We start from the raw sequence: 9,163 nt of genomic DNA, 5'->3' as shown, positions 1-9,163 counted from the left end.
TTGCTGTTGTCCTCTGGGTTTTGTTGTGAGATCCAGTGGTTTCCTGTTTAAATTTGTTGTGCAAGGCTATAAGTTCTGGGTATGGATTTACCCGCCACAGGGGCTGCTTTCTGGCAAAATATGACGTGACTGCTGGACTCACAAGAGGATGGAGACTGTGTGGGAAACATATATTATTAGTACGGGTTCTGTTGGCAGGCTACAGTACAATTGAGGCTTATTTGACACAGTTTTGTCTGGAAAGCAATCTTTGAGGCTCCATAGCAATAATACGGTTTCCCAATGCTGATCCTGGAGAACCGCTGAACTGCGCGTTTTAGTGTTCTCTCAGCTCTAACACCCTTCATAACCTCATGAAGGGCTTGGAAGAGAGCTGATGAGGTCTCATGGGCCTCTTCTGGGTGATCCAATCACATCTGATTAAGAAGCCCCTTTCAATTATAATAATTCCAGATTAACTTTCCGGAAATGCCAGTGAATTTCCTACTGTGCTGATATGAAGCAGGAAAATCCTGGGAAGAATGGATCGTTTGATGTCAATTTGATGACAGGTTTATCAAAATGACCTCGCGCTATTAGCAAAAATGGTTCTGCACAGCACCAACAAAAGGTTCTGTGATGTGAAACAGTAGCGAACCCCAGTTTTAATGCTTTAAACATTTCATTCAAAGAACCTATAAAAAAACATTTGCAACAGGTTTTATATGCTTGAGAACCATTGCAAGGGAACTTTCATGCATCAAGATTGTTCTCTGAGTTGTTGCAGTTCTATACACTCATACAAGTAAAGGTGGCAAAAGGTTCTTTGCACAATGCCATACAAGAACCACTTTGGGTTCCCTAAAGGACCTTTCAATGGGTGATTCTCTAAATGGTTCTAAAGGTGCCACAAATGGTTCTTTGAGCCATGCCATACAAAAACCATTTTGGGTTCCCTAAAGAACCTTCAAAGGATTGTTTCTTAGATGGTTCTAAAGGTGCTACAATTGGCTCTTTGAGTGATGCCACGAAAGAACCACTTCTGCTTTCCATATTAACCATTATTGTAAGTCAGTGAGTGAGAAGAACTTATTTAAAGTATAAATAATTTCCACGTACTGTAAAGTTCTAGGGAGAACCTTTAAAGCAGTAAAGAACCTTTACATTATGTGTAGGATCTTTAAATCTTTGAAAAGTTCTTTACACTCACACATCTCATTTACAACAATGATTATTGAGGAAACCAGTAGTGGCTCTTCTTTGGTATTCCTCAAAGAACCATTTGTGGCATGTTTAGAACCACTGCTTCTCCAAGAACCTTTGAGGAATCACTTTTTAAGGGTGAAGCAGCACATTTTGGATTCAACTGATGTTCTGACTTATAATACTCAGTTCAGAGACACGTCTTTGAGACATGATTATATAAAATGATTCTTTTTTTGATGAACTGGAAAGAAGTTGAGAAGAATATAAATTAGGGCTATGCTCTTCTTCAGCCGTTCCAGCTATTGTTCCAGCTTTTCTTCCCATTTGACTCTATGTAGAACCTTGCAGGGAACTTTAGGAGGTCTCAGACTGACACACTGTTGGATCAGGTTCTTGACTTTTTGACCTCGTGCATAACCCTGTCCTGGGAAACGTTTAGGAGTAAAACTGCATGTGTGAAATGGCCTTTACTTGTAAATGTGTACTGTTTGTGTCGCTGTCCTATGCAGACCAGAGGATGAAGGGGTTCCTCTTTAGAGTCTCAGTTCCATCTCTGTTTTTAGGGATCTGGATTCACATTTCTGTGAAGCTGCTTTGGGGCAATGCTGTAAAAAGTCTTAAACATATCGCTGCTGTTGGAAGAAGTCCCTATTACCCTTTACATTCTATATAAATTTAATTGAAAACGAACTAAAAGAACTTACCCAAAATGACTTGGAAAAAAGTCTGGTTCCATTGACTTACATTAAAAGTATAGTATGTTTTTTCCTTCTGCTGTAAAGTTACCATTGTGGAGATACGAGGTTTTATATTAAAGTGAACTGACCTGTTGGAGCTGAGAAAGCCGTACAGTGCAGGGTAGCAGGACTGGGAAATGCCACATTAGACTCCGTTTCCTTCACTTGTATTTCTGTGGTCCAAGACTTCCCACTCTAATGGTGTTGAGGATCCTTTGGGTTTGTGGTTGAAGCGCTGAACATGGCGCTTCCCTCCTCTGAGCTTTCAGAGCTCTCAGTCTTCTGCTCCTGCGTTTGCTTGACTGACGGACGTTTTCTTCTCAGGACTGTTTGATTAAGCTTCTGTAATCGGTTTCTAACACACTGCTTGGTGGATTGGCGTGAATCTTGGGTTCTTGGGTTTTTATCCCGTAACTGATGAGGAAACGTCCACATTTGGTTTGCCAATGGACCTACTGGAGTACAGCTCTTGGCTGGCTGTGCAGTGTGGTTCCTCACAGTTTCTCAGTGATGGTTTTGAAATAGACACTTTTTCAATCTTTTGTGGTCAGTTTTAATTTATTAAACCTAAATGATGAAATGAACTCAAACTAAAGGGTAGAAACAGGACCAAGTTCTAGAATGTATCTTTATCACAACACCAGCTTAATGAAGACGCTTTAAAGTTTCAAAGAGGAATAAAATCAATAAATATTGATTGTTGAGCAGCTGCAGCTTTTACTATAAAGCTAATAAACTGCGCTATTACAGTCTTTCCAAGGCGGTTCAGTGTCTTTTTCTTGCTTGTTCGGTTCTGCCTAATTTGTCAGTCATCGTGGAAAGTGAAGCCATAGCCTGCCTGACCAATTCACTGTGCCAAAATATACAGAGACATATACGTAAGAGAAAGCACTACTTACACGCTCACAGGGGGCAGTCCAGCTTGGCTCTGGATGTGATGAATTTCTTGCATGAGATGTCTGGGAATTTTCAAAAGGCCGTACTGTAACTGAAGGAGGCTGATATAAACGATAGCTGTGAGTGGTGTTTGGTTTATCACTCTCACAGCGCATCTGGCCAAAAGTGTCAAATCTATTTGTCTTCTGTTTAAAATGCGCATTTTTTTGGTTAAAAAAAGTCCAACAAGTTCTTTTTTTATTTGATTGCAATAAATTGGTGACAAATAAAGTATTTGCTGGGTGTTGCTATAAATAAAGTATGTTGCTAGGAAAAATAGTATTTATTTATTTATCTATCTATCTAACCACTATTTTACCATCAGCAATATATCGCTGCTGTCGGAACAAAACCTCGTATCTCCGGAATAATAACTTCACAGGAGAAGGAAAAAACCTGCTTTACTTTGAATGTAAGTCAGGGGAACCAGATGTTTTTCCAAGTCATTTTTGGCCATTTCTGTTTGTCCGTTCTTCATGAAACTTACACACAATGTAAAGGGCAACAAGCATTTTCAAATTATGTCAGAAACTGAAAAATGACAAAAATGGAGATACGAGGTTTTGTTCCGACAGCAGTGACATATAAAACTCAGGAGGCTCACTAGTGATTTTGGAAAGGAAGTTAAATGGCCGTATTTGCATTGTAGACATCACGACCCCTGACCTCCTTTGAGCACCACTACAAAAAATTCAGAATCAGTACGTTTCTCTTCAATGAACCATTGAATCACATTAAACCATCCATCCATCCATCCATCCATCCATCCATCCATCCATTTTCTAAGCCGCTTCTCCGTCAGGGTCGCGGGGGGGTCACATTAAACCACTCTGAATGAATTTGTGTACATCTCAGTGATAGACTTATGGGGAAATTTTGAAAAATGAGTGGACTTCCCCTTTAAACTTCACAGACATTCACACCTTAAGGCTTATCTTATTGACACTACTAAACGCAAAATGATTGGGTTCTTAAATCTGTGAACGGTAAAGCGTTAAGCTGTGACTTTGGGTTTAATTCATGAATTTGTTTATTTATTAGATGTCAATGAACAATCATTATGTCAGTTCATCCAAACGCTAGACTTTGGCCTTTCCTGCCTGCTTTACTGCTCACTTCTTGCAATCTGGCTTTGTGAAGTAAACTTGCTTAAACATTTCCTGTTCACTGAGTTCAGCGGCGAAAGTCAGTTGTGACACGTTGAGCCGTTGGTCACCTCTGCCAATAAGACCCCCATGCAGCTTTGGTCAAACTGCAAAGAGACGCGTTATTAGTGGTTGAGAGAGAATTTTTATGTGATATCAAGGGCTTTGACGTAAATTTGGGCTTCTATTAAAGCAGCACTGGAAAGGAAACGAACGGCGTTTAAGGGATTATCCCTGGGATTGAGCTGTTAGCGTCTGTAGGGCAGTTTGTGTTTCTGTCTTCAGGGCTGTTTTGACTGACTTCTGTATTATTGCACACCAAAAGAAATCTTCTGTATTTGTTGCTTGAATTCAAATCTCTTAATCGGTTCTTGCCAAAAGAAATAACCTGAAAGAAAAGCGGTTGTTTTGATTCATTTGATTTTTTATGGAAATGATGTACACATTTAAAATTCATTACATTACTCTGCATCCGTGTGCCTCGCAGGTAAAGTCTGTTGGGTACTTAGCTGGAGCATCCATTCACCTCGCAGATACACCCTAATGCACCCTCACACGTGTGTGTATGTGTGTGTGAGCGGAGAGGGAGTCTCTACGCCAGGCCGAGTCAGGTTGCAGCTCCAGGGGAGAATTTGGCCGCCGCCAGGAGTGTCGGAAAGTTGAGAGAGAGGAGATGTTCGCCTTTTCACATTACACAGCGTCTGGGCCAGGGGCACGAACCTGCACGCCAAGATAAATCTGCTCTGAAGCTTCAGGTTCGGGGCTTCCACTGGAGATGAGCTATTACAGGAGCTATTATTACCCCTTAGAAATGTAGTATTATTATTGTAGCTTTGCTATATATTCAGTTCAGGTAGTTCCAGCGCTGTAATCTGATTGGTTGAGAAGAATTCTCTTATTTATTCAACTAATAATGATTCTCTGCAGCTAAATGGTACCAAGTTAATAAGTTAATATTGCATCGCAGGGAGCAAATATAAATATGGTATTTTTCTGCCCGTTTTAGTGCACAGTTTCTATTTATTTGCTTAATTTATTTACATAAATTGGATTTTTTTTAACTTGATTTTGTCATGATTGCCCCCTCCCAGTCTTTCATGTGCTTGTGTTTACCTTTTGGTCTTGTCCATGTGCTTCCTTCTTTTGTTTCTTCCCTGTTCTGCCCCTTTGTTTCCAGACGCTGCCCTTGATTGTTCTCACCTGTGTCTCATTAACCTGTTCCTGTATTTAAGCCCTGTGTTTGTTGGTCTTTGTAAATGCATTGTATCGTTTGGTGTTTGTTCTGCTGGCCTCCGTTGTTTAGCTTGTTTTCCTTTTTCATAATGTCTGTCCCCCGATGTCTCCGTGTTGGCTCCTTGACCCTGGACTGTTTAGATGCTGGATTTAGAGTATGGATTTGCCCCTAATAAATCTCACTTCTCTCAGCGTATGCGTCCGCCTCATCATCGCTCCCCAGCACTACAGATTAGTTTTGTCTAATATGTTAAATTCAGCAAATGAAGAGTAAAAATCAACATGTCATTTGAACCAATGGACCAATTAGTGGAATAAACTAGAGGGTATGAGAATATATCCTAGACTGATATATATGTCCAATGCGTGACCGCGTGATCTGAATGAGGGCGCTCAGATCGGAATTCATGTGTTTTCACTGTGTACGCACCATCATTTAACATGGCAGCAGCACTTAACCTGAAGTTACTGAGCGTCTGACCCCTTTTCACCTTCATCTTGCTTTAATAATGACCAGCTGACAGCTGTTCAGAGCAAATTGGCTTGTTCTACTGGGCAGTTTATTTGTTGTTAACGATTCTCATAGTTATTGATTATTATTGTTGATGTTCACATGTGGGTTGTCTCAGGATGCAGTTGGTTTGCATTAGTGACAGTTTTGAGCGTCTTCTGAAATGAAGGTTATTAATAGGGAGATTACTGTTGCAGTAACAGTCTCTACTCTTCTGGGAAGGCTTTACACTAGATGTTGGAACATTGCTGTGAGGATCTGATTGCATTCGGTCCCAAGAGCATTAGTGAGGTCAGGTACTGATGTTGGAAGATCAGTTCTGGAACTCATCTCATCCTAAAGGTACTGGATGGAGCTCCATCACTCCAGAGAACACGGTTCCACTGCTGCACAGCCCAATTCAAGGGGGCTGTATACCCCTCTCACCCACACTTGGCACTGGCCATGGTGGCTTTAGGCTCATGTATGGCACCTTTAGAGCATCCTACTGAGCTATAGGTGAGAAATAATACAACAAAATGTAGGAATAAGATTCGACCTAGAAGGTTAAAGTCGCTTCTGTCCCTCCATCATTTCTGTCTCTCTCTCCACCTGTCTCTCTCTCCCAGGCTCGGTTTGCCTTTGAATTTCATGTATGTTGGTGTACTGTAATGTGTCAGGCTCCATAATTTCCTCTCTATCATGCACCCCGCCCCCTCTTCGCCCTGACTCACTCCCTCTTTCTTTCCCTCCACTCCTTTTTCAAAATCCTCTTTTCTCTGCACCGCTGAAAGCCTGGAGATTTACATGCTAAAAGATAGCCCAGAGGACCTGCTTTCAGCCTGAGTTCATCCTGCCCAACTCCGCAGGCCTTCACATAACCGCACGCTTTTGACACGCTGATGGATTTATGGACATGTTCCTGCATATCATATCCCTGTTCAGCGGTTAGGAAAACACCCAGGGCAGATTGGACGGCTCTGTGAAAGGAATGCTCCGGTGTGTCCGTGTGTGCATGCATGATTGGAAACGGTGCTTCGAGCGACACTGGTGCACATTGTTTTAATTAGAATTCCATCACCGCAATCTCAAAGAAGCAGCCTTCTCATTGTTCCTTATAGGGCGTCGCTAGAAAGACGGATGCCGATGACCCCAGTGTATCCACAGCAATGCATAGATTATCATAATTAAAAACTTGTTAATGCACAGTTGGTTTCTTAAGGGTCTTTCCACTTGGATTCAGGGAAAAACACACATTTACGCAATTTCCCCTAAAATGTAGTCAAATAGCCAATCGAAGCTAGTCCGTCAAAGACAAGGTTGGTGTCAGAAGTTTAGTAAAGCAAGATTATACCGCACCATAACCAAGTCCATAACCAATGGCATTTTCCCACCAGGCAGTACTGTGAGGCTATGTATGGCTAGCTATACCCCTGCGTCCATTTCCAGTCACATAGCAGAACTAAGGTGCTAAGAAATTGGTCCATGCTTGACTGGACTTGACTACTGTAAAGCTTTCTTCATAGGACTTCATGCAAGCACACCCAACAAACTACAACCAGCTTCAGCATCACTGCCCTGGCTGCCTGTCTCTTTCAGCATCGACTGTAAAATGTTATCACTAGTTTTTAAATCAGTTACTGGTTTAGCACCGTCGTACGTTTCTGAGTGCTGATAAATGATGTTCCAAATCGGGCCTTAATATCATCTACAGCTGTTTCTCCATAGTCCATGTGTGAAACTTGAGTGGAGAGGCAGCATTTTGGTTTTCATGCACCAAAGATCTGGAACACATCACCAATAAACATCTGTCAGATTCCTTCTGTCAGTGTTTTTTATTTAAAACAGTTAAAAACGTTCCTTTGATTTAGCGTTTCTCTAGTTCTCTTTTTATTATTATTATTATTATTATTACTGTTTCCTTTGTTTTTACTGGAATATTATTATTACTTTTATTTTCTTCTTAGTTGGATTTTTATTGATATTTTTTCTTTTTCATTCTTTTATCTCGGGCATTTTTATTGTAAGTATTAATATTCCCTTTTCTGCTATTTTTTTATTTTTATTTATTTGATTATCTTTTTCTCGTCTTCTTTTTTTTGCTTTGTATTGTGAAGCACTTTGAGCTCCATTTTTAATGCATGAAAGGTGCTATATAAACAGACATTATTAATATTGTGAAAGTAGGTGGAGGTCTCTGTGCTGTCTCCTGATTTCTAACACTAATCTTAACAGCACAATAGTAGCAACAAAGGTGGAGCTTCAGGCTCAGATTTACCTTTTACTCTTTGGTTTCATGTTAGCTAAGTACGTTGATAGTATACCGGAAGTATATGGAGAATTTATTTATTTCAAATATTTAATAGAAATACATTTAAAATTAAAAAGTATCATTTTTAAGTAATATTTTAAATTACACTTCAGTACACTGGATAAGTGCATTTCTCAACCTACTGAACCAAACTTGCATTTCATTGTGTATTTTAAAGCATTCAACTTAAAAAATGTTTTCTTTCACCGAGTCAGTCGTTCTGGCCAAGTACTGTATTTTAAATGGTGGTCATCCAACTCCAGTGACACCATGTGACGACTTTGTGTTGATTGTGTTTGACCCATCAGTTCTAGTTCACCAGTTTGACCCATTTCCAGCTCCACCATACATTCTGGCTTGCTAAGCTTCATACCATGCTTGGTACCATTAGGGCATTAATGTTACACTAAATGTAAATGTAACTCTAAACTGGAACCTTCGGTACTGGACCTGTGGACCAGTGACTAATGGTAAATAGAGCTCCAGTTTCATTGTGCCGTATTCTGGCAGTGACATATTGTGTCTATATAAATGGACAAAGATTTTGGGTGAAATTACTGAATAAAATGTCCATTTCTTCAGGTTAAATGTATGAGGTACATTGCGAGCTTTTATATGGCTTCTAGTACTGATTTTAGCAATGCCATATGATTTTGTCCGTTTTTATAGGTACCAGGAAGACATACAGTGTCAGAAACCATGTCCCCGAGTCTATTTGAGATGACCTAATAATGGGTGGCTGTGGGTTTCCATTATTTGTCAGCAAAGTTAGCCTCATAGCTCCAGTGCAGACAAAAGAAGCAAACTTCAAAGGCCAAATGTTTCTTTATTGTTCAGCTACATTTGGAGTAAGTGGGTAATTGTTTAAAACAGATTTTTTTGGCAAAGTTCAAGTACCTCCGTCTGAACTAGGTCATTGTGTATGTTGTTCTCTAAGGTGTGGGAGCACTGAGGCAGCCCAGCATTACCGTCTGAGATAAGGCTGTGTTCCACTGAGCTGTGAGGTATGAAAGAACGGCCTCTGACACCACAAGACTTAGATCCATGACCCGAAACATGTGAGGAGACTTTCATGAAGAATTCCGCCAGAACAAAAGTTTCTTTTTTAATTTCCTTTGCCGCTTTC

General features: G+C 40.4%; 1 protein-coding gene across 4 annotated transcripts in view; it reads left to right on the top strand.

Moving 5' to 3' along the window:
- sema3fa (sema domain, immunoglobulin domain (Ig), short basic domain, secreted, (semaphorin) 3Fa) overlaps window positions 1–9,163 on the top strand; it is a 149,260-nt gene that overhangs the window by 62,505 nt on the left and 77,592 nt on the right. The window lies entirely within an intron of this gene.

This window comes from Pygocentrus nattereri, chromosome 26, assembly GCF_015220715.1.
Source record: "Pygocentrus nattereri isolate fPygNat1 chromosome 26, fPygNat1.pri, whole genome shotgun sequence".
Classification (NCBI taxonomy): Eukaryota; Metazoa; Chordata; class Actinopteri; order Characiformes; family Serrasalmidae; genus Pygocentrus; species Pygocentrus nattereri.
Note: the sequence above shows the minus strand (reverse complement) of the source record. Positions and strands in the feature narration are given on the sequence as shown.